Source organism: Elaeis guineensis, chromosome 3, assembly GCF_000442705.2.
Source record: "Elaeis guineensis isolate ETL-2024a chromosome 3, EG11, whole genome shotgun sequence".
NCBI lineage: Eukaryota > Viridiplantae > Streptophyta > Magnoliopsida > Arecales > Arecaceae > Elaeis > Elaeis guineensis.
Window position 1 is genome coordinate 113,297,395 of NC_025995.2, and position 11,529 is coordinate 113,308,923.

At 39.2% G+C, this 11,529-nt stretch overlaps 1 long non-coding RNA gene across 42 annotated transcripts in view; it reads right to left on the bottom strand.

Moving 5' to 3' along the window:
• LOC105040805 (uncharacterized) overlaps positions 1-11,529 on the bottom strand; it is a 35,331-nt gene that overhangs the window by 14,067 nt on the left and 9,735 nt on the right. For 20 of the 42 annotated variants that reach the window (XR_012140016.1, XR_012140015.1, XR_012140014.1 and 17 more), the window contains 2 exons: positions 10,769-11,508; positions 8,366-8,450 (listed from right to left, as the gene is read on the bottom strand). This is a non-coding gene — a long non-coding RNA (uncharacterized lncRNA). The other 22 variants (XR_012140041.1, XR_012140025.1, XR_012140019.1 and 19 more) reach the window with 17 other exon arrangements.

Here is an 11,529-nt window from a genome sequence, read left to right on the forward strand (position 1 = left end):
TTGCATCCATATAGGTGATCGGATCCTCATTATTCTCATCAAGTTCGATGGGATCACCATCCCGGACCAAGAAACCGTAGTATCTGTCCGGCTGATGCGGTACTCTACCAGATCGCCTTAATGGTGCAGGTATATTAGGCTCCGGATCTGATCTAATCATATCCGACTCAGGTTCAGCTATTGGTGTCGGTCCTTCTACCTGTTGAACTTCATCAAGTTCAACCTTAAAGGCAACGGTTCCTTCACCAAGGAACTCTTTTTCTAAAAAGATTGTCTTAAGGCTGACGAAAACCTTTTGTTCATCAGCATGGTAGAAAAAATATCCTTTTGTCTCTTTGGGGTACCCTATGAATGAGCATTTGTCAGACCTAGGTCCAAGTTTGTCTGTGACTAATCGTTTGACATAGGCCGGGCACCCCCAGACCCTAAGGTGTGAAAGTGCTGGCTTACGTCCCGTCCATGGCTTGCAACATCATCCTCAAGCCCAGATCAACAAGGTTAGAACGTCTAACTTGCAAGGTAATAGATCTGATCTATTGTTTAATACATACATTAGATGTAGTATAGAAACATGTTGATATGATCAACATGTAGTTCATGCTATATTTATATATTTTGATTTCAGATTTAATAATCAGATTATAAATTAGATCTAATCTAAGAAATAATCTAAGCATGTATAAATAATCATGTAATAAAGAACCTAGGCTCTGATACCAATTGTAGGAACCAGATCTAGGGTTTCAGGATTAGTCTTCCGCTGTATGATCTTGAAAAGGTTTCAAGATCTAACCCTGAAACCCTAGATCTGGTTCCTACAATTGGTATCAGAGCCTAGGTTCTTTATTACATGATTATTTATACATGCTTAGATTATTTCTTAGATTAGATCTAATTTATAATCTGATTATTAAATCTGAAATCAAAATATATAAATATAGCATGAACTACATGTTGTTCATATCAACATGTTTCTATACTACATCTAATGTATGTATTAAACAATAGATCAGATCTATTACCTTGCAAGTTAGACGTTCTAACCTTGTTGATCTGGGCTTGAGGATGATGTTGCAAGCCGCACACGCGTCCGGCCTCTAGGAGTCATCCACACGAGCCCACGAATCTCGATCAGAAGTCCTGCTTCAGGAAATCAGCACAGTATGCTAGTACTGCGCTGATCCTTCTTTGATGGTTGATCAGGTGCCTCCTTCTTGATTTGGACTCTTCCAAAGATGGAAAGTAGAAGGAGGAGTTTCAGATCTGAGACGCTCTCAGGAAACTCAAGATGGAGGAAAGATATGAAAACAAAAATCCTAGAAGAAGACCCTCTTCTTCTTCACGTTTTTCTCTCTAGACACCCAAACTTGCATCTTTTATATCTCCACGACCCAAAGGTATTTCTCTCTGATTTTTGGATGGCACAAAGGTCTCTCAAATCTCTGACTTCCCCTAAAATTTCACGAAGAAACTAGTCTTATATAGAGAGATATGATAGAGTCCTTGTCTAGGTCAAACACCTAGTCAAGGCTTATCCAAACATGGCAAGTTAAGGGACGCCCAACTCTTGAGCACCTCCTTCATATTTTCGTGCATGGATCACCAGAAAAGGGTGCACAATGTATACCCTAAAAGCCACGAAAATTCCAAAAAAATTTTGGATAAATTCGGTGCAAAATTGAAAGAGTTTTGGATTTCTAAAACTCTATCTCATAGAATTCGAAATCCAAACTTATTCCTTTTAGATTTGATCCAAACCACCTTCCATGTAAGAAAGAAGAGAGGAGACCTTTTGTGAACGTGGGAGAGATCTGGGAGAGGGCTTTTGTCGCACAAAATAAGTGGAGATTGGCGTTGAATAAGAGAGAGAGCGTGGAGAAGGATTATGTGGCGCAAGGTGGAATCCTAGTCTTACTAGGATTCTGTCTTATGACTTGTTTTAATTTGGTTTCCCAAACCAAATCAAATCAAAATTAGATCAACCCAATTAAAATAGGTCTTAACCCAATTAAGAACCTAATTTAATCAGATTAAATTAGATTTAAATCTGATTTAATCTTCTAATCAAATTAGAAATTAGATTGACCCAAGTCCTAGTTGAAGTAGGACTAGTTTTTCCTTGCACTTGGCTTATCCAATAAATCAATTGGACTTGATCCAATCAAGTCCAAACCAAATCTAATTAAATCATATTTAATTAGACTTAATCTCAGCCCATTGGCTTAATCAAATTAAGCCAATCAGCAATCGAATTGCTAATAGATCCTCCTGCAACACTTGCACTGGGTTAAATGTCAATCGTATTGATCATTTAACCCTAGAACGATTCTTAATCATTGATCAACCATCCGATCGGATCATGAACTCTAATGTGTGTGACCTCATAGGTCCGAACCTAAGCCGGTAGCATAGGAACAAATTCCTATACCAATCGAAGTGACCATCTAGCAATGGTACCCGACGATCGGATAGGTCGAATGTATAGAACAACATCCTTAAAATCCATGCGGATATAGTTTTCATATAATTCATCCCCTTGACCAAAATGATCATAGAACACCCCAGAGTTTAACTGTCAACTCTGATCAGGTTGTCCACATTGTATTTCAAAATATCAAATCCATCTGATGAATTACCCTGGCCAAGGTTTTGCTAAATTGAAATACAGCGACTCATTCTTCTCCAACTCTTGGAGTAGTCAATCCCATCTCGATCACACTCTGACTTCGCAAGTATTTGACTGTGCCCAGAAGCCTTCCGTCCCTGAATTAGAAATTCAGTTAGTCCAGTACCAAAGCACAGTGAGTTGCTTGCAAGTCACTGAGGCGATCTCAAGTCTAAGGGACACTTATACCTATATCCCATCAGAGACATTCTCGACAGCAGAATACTCTGGAGTTGGTCACGTTCAATGACGATGTACCCTTACATCTCACCTGTATGCCATACCAGTGTCTCCACACTCCTTGGTTAAGAGGACAACCAACCCATATGGCCTACAGCGACCTATGCTCGATAGAAGCTGTCGTCCTTATTAACAGCCTATCATTTGATCGTGAACAGTTTTAAGGACTAATCGATAAATCCTCTCTTTATCGAACTTAAATGTCCTAAGGACTTCATCATAACAACGGAGTTCATTAGAAGATGAAAGCTTATGATGAAGATGCCAAATATATTTTATTTATTAACAAATCAATTACAATACTTGGTTGCTCAACCGTCAATAGCTTGACGATTGGCTTTTTGGGACACATTTCCCAACAACTCCCACTTGTTCTAAAGCCACTCGGCACAGTATCTAATACTCATCTTCGACTTGTGGTTGTCGAACTCCTTTATCGCCAGGGCTTTAGTGAAGGGGTCGGCTAGATTCTCCTTTCCGTCGATCTTCTAAAGGTCGACGTCACCTCGATCCACGATCTCTCAGATCAGATGGAAGCGGTGCAAGATATGCTTCGTCCGCTGATGTGCTTTGGGTTCCTTCAACTGAGCTATGGTACCAGTGCTGTCGCAGTAGAGCAGGACTGGACCATCGAGGGAGGGTGCTACTCCAAGCTCGTTGATGAATTTCCTCAGCCACAGCTTCCTTCACGGTATTCGATGCTGCGATGTACTCCACTTCACAAACAGAGTCTGCCACAGTATGCTGCTTGGAACTCTTCCAGCAGATGGCTCCACCATTCAGAGTAAAGATATAACCCGACACGCTCCTGCTGTCATCATGGTCTGATTGGAAGCTGGAGTCTGTGAACCCCACAAGTTTCAGATCTGACTCGCCATAAACCAACCATTGGTCCTTAGTATTTCTCAAATACTTAAGGATGGCTTTAACCACTTTCCAGTGATTTTCTCTAGGATTAGATTGGTATCTACTCACTACTCCTAGTGAGTATGCCACATCTGGTCTTGTACATGTCATGGCGTACATGATAGATCCCACGGCTGAAGCATATGGGACTCTACTCATACGCTCTCTCTCTTCAGGAGTTGTCGGACAATCCTTCTTAGAGAGAGAAATTCCATGACCTATCGGTAGATAGCCCTTCTTGGAATTCTCCATGCTGAACCTCTTCAGCACAGTGTCTATGTACATGGACTGGGATAACCCAAGCATCCTTTTAGATCTATCCCTATAGATCTTCATCCCTAGGATGTAGGATGCTTCACCCAAGTCCTTCATGGAGAACTGTGATGACAACCAAACTTTTATTCCCTGTAGTACGGGGATGTCATTCCCGATTAAGCGAATGTCATCCACGTACAAGATAAGAAATACCACAACTGGACCATTTGCCCATTTATAGATGCAGGGCTCTTCTCCATTCTTAATGAAGCCATACGTTTTGATCACCTTATCAAAACGCATGTTCCAACTCCGAGAAGCTTGCTTCAATCCATAAATGGATCTCTGAAGCTTGCACACCTTGGACTCATCTGTGGATGTAAACCCCTCAGGTTGTATTATATACACCTCTTCGGTCAGCTCTCCATTCAGGAAAGCTGTCTTTACATCTATCTGTCAGATCTCATAATCTAGATGGACAGCTATTGCAAGCATTATCCGAATAGATTTGAGCATTGCCACAGGGAAAAACGTCTCGTCATAGTCAATACCATAACGTTGACGATACCCCTTGGCTACCAGACGGGCTTTATAGGTCTCTACCTTTCCGTCTGCGCCCCTCTTCCTTTTGAAGACCCATTTACACCCAATGGGTTTAACCCCTTCAGGTGGGTCAACCAATGTCCATACATCGTTGACCTTCATGGACTCCATTTCGGATTTCATGGCTTCAAGCCATTTCTCGGAATCAGGTCTCTGCATTGCATCCATATAAGTGATCGGATCCTCATTATTCTCATCAAGTTCGATGGGATCTCCGTCCCGGACCAAGAAACCGTAGTATCTGTCCGGTTGACGCGGTACTCTACTAGATCGCCTTAATGGTGCAGGTACATTGGGTTCCGGATATGATCTAATCATATCAGACTCAGGTTCAGCTATTGGTGTCGGTCCTTCTACCTGTTGAACTTCATCAAGTTCGATCTTAGAGGCAACGGTTCCTTCACCAAGGAACTCCTTTTCTAAAAAGATTGCCTTAAGGCTGACGAACACCTTTTGTTCATCAGCATGGTAGAAAAAATATCCTTTTGTCTCTTTGGGGTACCCTATGAATGAGCATTTGTCAGACCTAGATCCAAGTTTGTTTGTGACTAATCGTTTGACATAGGCCGGGCACCCCCAGACCCTAAGGTGTGAAAGTGCTGGCTTACGTCCCGTCCATATCTCATATGAAGTCTTAATTACAGACTTACTTGGAACCCTATTTAACAGATAACAGGCCGATTCGAGTGCATATCCCCAGAAGGATATCGGCAAGCTAGCAAAGCCCATCATGGATCGGACCATGTCTAACAGAGTCCGATTCCTCCTTTCAAACACACCATTATGCTGTGGTGTTCCTGGAGGAGTCCATTAGGAGAAAATCTCATTCTCTCTTAGATATGTGAGAAACTCACTAGAAAGGTATTCTCCTCCTCGATCAGATCGAAGAGTTTTAATACTCTTTCCAGTTTGTTTTTCTACTTCACTTCGGAATCGTTTGAACATTTCAAATGAATCCGACTTATGTTTCATCAGATAGACATATCCATATCGGGATAGGTCATCCGTGAAAATTATGAAGTAGAAATATCCATCTCTAGCACTGGTGCTCATGGGCCCGCATACATCAGTATGTACTAGGCCCAAGAGCTTAGTAGCTCTCTCACCTTTTCCAGTAAAAGGTGACTTGGTCATTTTACCAAGAAGACAGGACTCACAGATTGGAAGTGATTCACAATCACTGACTTCGAGGATTTCCTCTTGAGTCAACCTGTTTATTCTGTTCTTGTTTATATGACCTAACCTACAGTGCCATAAGTAGATATCTGACACACTATCTAATCAAGGGTGCTTGCCAGTAGAATAGACTCTTATTAGGCTTGATCTTTTTGGTCTGACTCTACACTGATGTCCCAGCCTGAACTTGCACCTTCTTCACTTTCTTCTTCTTGTTCTTCTTCCCTTTCTTAAAGGGTCGAGAACCAGAAAACGAATCTCCCACTAAGTTCACCGACTCCTTGTAAAGTTGGTGATCCTTCTCAAAGTTCTGAAGCAACCCCAGTAACCCGTGGTAGTTCTCTTCAGGCTTTATCATTCTATAATGAGTGAGGAATGGGAGATAAGACTTGGGCAGCGAGTTCAGCATTGCATCTTTCCCAAGCTGCTCATGCAAGGGAAAGCCGAGCTTGCTCAATCGTTCCATCAGCTCGATCATGTACAATACATGATCAGTGACAGAGGCACCATCCTGCATTTTGGCGTTGAAGATGGCACAACTAGTCTTGTGCCTCTCTACGTCATCGGGTGTGCCAAAGGCATCCTCCAACACTTGAAGCATGTCCTTTGGCTGAGCCGTCTCGAATTTGCAACTGAACTCGTCACTCATAGCAGCCAGCATGATACAGCGCACCGTGGTCCGGTCACTGAGCCACTTCTGGTAAGTGTCTCTGACTGTTCCACGTGCATTGGCAGCTGGCTCCTCAGGTGCAGTATCCATTATCACATATAGGATCCGTTCATGCTCCAGGACTATCTTTAACTTTCGGTACCAGCTACCGAAGTTGGGTCCCACCAACTTATCATTGTCCAACAATGATCGGAGCGATAGGGAAGTGGCCATATTTGCACAAAGGAGAACCATAACCTAATTAGTAATTGATTCATTAAACCTAAAGATTTGGACTTTAATCAAAAGGTTTCTCCCACTATTTTATTCGAATTGGTAGCCTCTACCTCCAACTCGAGGAATTACCCTAATTCCTTAGCGGGTACTAGAATCCACTTAGACTGCACACAAGCCCAACTTTGGTTGGCCAACCCATGTACATCTAGGGGTAGGTTCATAACCAATTGTTTCTCTAAACAATTTCTAGTAATTTTAATTTTGCCCCAGAAACCTAATCAGTAGGCTTTGGCCTCCACTGTAAGGATCCAATTAGGTCCAACCATTAACATGATCATACATGGTGTATCTAACCAACGAATGATTAAGCTCAACTTTGGTTAGCTCACCTAACCACCATTAGAGAGACACTTCCAAGTCGTCATATGATGAGTGATAATTCCATTAGTCAACAAGCACCAAGCCTTTGGGTCTGCAATGATTATTGAGTTAATGGACTCATTATCAAACACCTTAATGGGAGGCTATGACTCAGTTATCTCCATAACTTTGTTATTTTAAGGACCTAATAATTTTAGAGGATTTAAATAATATAAAGGATGAGATCAGATGAACCAGCTTATCATGATCCTCCCATTGGCTTCACCAAGTCAGCTTAAGGGAGACCAGGGCTGGTCTAGGAGCACCTAAATCAGTCACACTGATTTACCTAGCTGACATGGGTCAGCTCGAATAGTCAAGTGATCCGATCAAAACATAATTTCACCAAGAGGCCAGGTAAGTTCGATCAGTGGGAGGGTCTGCCAAAGCTTGCCTTAGACACCATCAGAAATGGCCAGGTAAGCGGGCTCCCAATTAAAAACCACCGGTCTGGTTTACCTTAGACATCAACTAGTTTAATTAGTTTCGATTAGATCAACCTAACAGTTCGTGCTAGACCGCTTAGCCAAGAATCAAGTCCATTTGGTTCTCGTTAAAGACATGGACTTGACCAATTACAACTATTGTAATTGATCTAGAGAATCCTTGACCTAATCTAAGACAACAATTGATTAGATTTAGTCAATTCTCTAATTAAGTCCATCTTCAATCTAACCATAGGTCTAACCCAATTAATGGACCTAATTCCCGCTAACCCATTAACCCAATGTGTTATGGTTTGTGTCTTAAGTTCTTCAATTCACAATCCAAGAACCTATTCAAACAACTTTTTAATTCTTAATTAAGTTTTGGGCTGAGGGTTGGGTTTGGCTTTTCAAAAAATAATTTTCATATTTGTAAAATAATTTTACAATATTATTCTACCAATCATATTGCATGTTTGATTCATAATCAAGATGCAAGTGAAATAAACATGAAACTACTTTAGATCTAATCTAAACAGGTTCATGTAATTGAAACAATTTCAACTTTAAACAATTTCTTTGCACAAAAATTATTAACAAAGAGATTTTATTTCAGATTTAAACATCTTTTAAATCTAATAAATCATAAATTTAATCTAGATCATATCTAACAAATTTATGATTAAAGATAGATCTACACAAATTAGGACAACCTTTGCACTGTAAGGGGTAAACCTTACAGCAGGACAACCTTGCAGTTTGTGATTGATCTAAAATTTTAGATCATACCTGACCGTTTTAGCATAGAAAGAATGCAGTACACCAGCCTTAACCCATCTGCTTTGTGTATCCTCACCTCAATCACCATTTGTTCCTTCAAAGGGCCACACATTTGATTACAAGTTAGTAAAAATCCTTCCAATGATTAGAACAAACACTTGCATATTTTAATTCTCTTTCACGTCTGTTCTGCACAAATCTGAGCCCCTTTGTTTTCCTGGAGCATCCTTGATCTTTGTTTAACATGCCAGAACCAATCCAGTCAACTCTCAACACATAATCTAAAAATGTAGCTCTTAAGATTTCTCTAGTCTACCTTTTTACATTATGCAGTGTAGGAGCACAAGTTCACTAATTTTATTAATAAAAGCGAAAGATAATCATATAGCACCAAAAAGAGGACATACATGAACGATCTTATAAAGAAGGTGATAACAAATTAGGCTTGCAAGCTATTGAACATAAGGTGTATCTTAAACAACGAGCCTACAAACTGCTCAACAAACTCTTCCCCTCCTGCTCAAAATGATGTTAGAAGCTTAGCAATAGCAACAAAGAGGTGTTCCACATTCACTTTTCAATAGCTTCACAGGACCAGAACCCTCCAGGCATATTCTCTACCCTTCTGGAGTTCAATACCAGCCATCACTCACAATTCATAATTCCACATAAAAGCATTGACCGTAACCAGAGATGCAGACCAGGCCCTACAAGAAGAGAACAAAAAATCATTCTCTGGATTTAATGTCACGATTTCATCTCCATCTGTATATATCAAACCTGTCAAGGTCAGTTTTCCTCATCCATATTTTGAAAATTGACTGGATCTACAAATTCCTGATAATCCAAATTCCCACAAAAGGATATGAACCATGATCAGATAGTCTTGACCTTGCAGGAGAAAAGGGTCCATTTGCCTTGGTTTAATAAAAGTTTGGCAAGGGTGGGAAGAGGTACATGAAAGTGATTTCCATAAACAACTAGACTTTTAAACAAAAAAAAAAAAATGTGTACAGAACTAATCCAACTGTGAAGTTACCATGACACTACAACTCCTTGTCTAAGCACAATACATCATAAAGGCATGAGCTACCCATTCAAAATTGTTTTTTTTTTTTTTGAGGATAAAAAATTGTTATCGTAAATAACAACTACTGATAATACCCAGCAGGACATCTAATTATCTGTAGCTAAACTCCAAGTAACTTAGTGGACAGTGGATTAAGTCTTGAAGGACCATCTACCTATATTTTATTCTAATGTGCTTAAGCTAATGCAGTCCAATTGAGTCACCATCCATATTTCATATGAATCACAAATCATCTACAGTATGCATATCTCATTAAACAGTCCAATAAGATCATCCACCTTCATCTATCAGAGACACCACATCACAAAATGACTATAATGTTCTGTATGTGAACCAACCTTACTTCATCTCATCAAAGTTTCCCAGGCATGATTGGCTTCACTAATTATGTTAATGTAGATGTCCTAAGTCTTTAATCACATCATAGATACCTTGCTGCTGTGATACCAAATCACATATAGTCTCTATGAGTCCAATCACTGCCAGATAATCGTGAGAAGATTACATGAGAGGGTTGAATTCACAATAAGGGGAGAATGCTCATATGCAAATTAAACTGGAAACAAGGAAATGTGAAGTCACAGTTCAAATAAGGAGAAAGGACAGACAAATATATGCACATATATATAATATATGTAGCAAATACTCATAATTTACTTCTTTCCTGAAAAATTATAAAATATCATGAAGTAATGGATCAAAATTAGTGCATTAGAGAAAAGCAACAGAATTGCAAAAAACGAAGGCACTGAATAATAAGTAGAGATGCTCGATTGGCATGCATAAAAAACTGAGGAGACCCTTGTAGTGGTTAAATTTATAGTAATGGACATGAGAACAAGGGCGAATCATAATTGATTTGGAAGATCTCAAAGGAGGAGGGAGCCTAGGGGATTGCTCTTTTATTTTTCTTAAGTTTTATGTCCACTGTTGTTGATTTGTGATTGAGATTTACATAATCTGTGCTACAATGCAATACAAGTGTTAAGTTAAAAATTTATATTAGCTAATGAACAACCTATACCAATCCATGCATAAAAATAAAGAACGTAAAAGGTATACAGGATTATGAAAACCTCGCTTGAACAACCAACTCTGTGGCATACACTACCCCCAGCATGAAATTAAAAGACATCAGCTAAAAATGTCTTACAAACATTCCAATACTATGCTTAAGTATACATTTGTTGTTGATTTGCAATTGAGATTCATGTAATCTCTGTGTTACAAAGGAATACAAATGTTAAGCTAAAATTCTGTATATGCTAATAAACAGCCTATGCCAATCTATGCATAAAAATAAAGAACTTAACAATATATACCAGATTATGAAAACACTGCTTTCAACCCACCATCCACGACATACGCTGCTTCCTGCATTAAATTAAAAGACATCAGCTAAAAAGGTCTTACAAACATTCCAATATAATGCTTAAGTATACACCTCAACATTATTAGTGGATATCACAACCTTCTTTTCTTTTCCTTGGGAGTGGGAGGAAACATTTAGGTCCTTAAACAAAGATATATTAATGCAAATATAGATGATCCTTTCAAAAGTCCCATAAATGTTGGTCAGTTTCATCATAATAATTAGTCATTACTAGCCTGATCTGCATGTGAAAGCCTCCCCATTCATAGTAGCAAAACTGACAACATGGAAATAAAATATTAATTGATCAGTGGCTTTGTTCAGTTTTCAACATGGTGATCTACTGACACTAGCAGATCTTATAAAAAAATGAATCCTAAAAGTTAGTTCATAGCATTAAAAGATTAGCATGACTAATAAACTAAGAATAAGTATCTACAGCTTAGACAAAGTGTGATAAACATGCAGAAATATGACATATATCAAAAAATAAGGCTGGTCTTATATGGTCCAGAAAGAATTTGGTTGTTTGCCTACCGGATTACATAGATTTGACATATATTATCAGTATCAACTGTTATAGATAAAATTCGCTAGGGTTTTCAAATCAAAAAATGGGCCAGGATTTCTTCAAAAAATACAAAACCAACCCCCATAAGTTGGGCAGCGCATGGCTACAAAACATTCATTCTGCAAAGAACGACGAAAAAG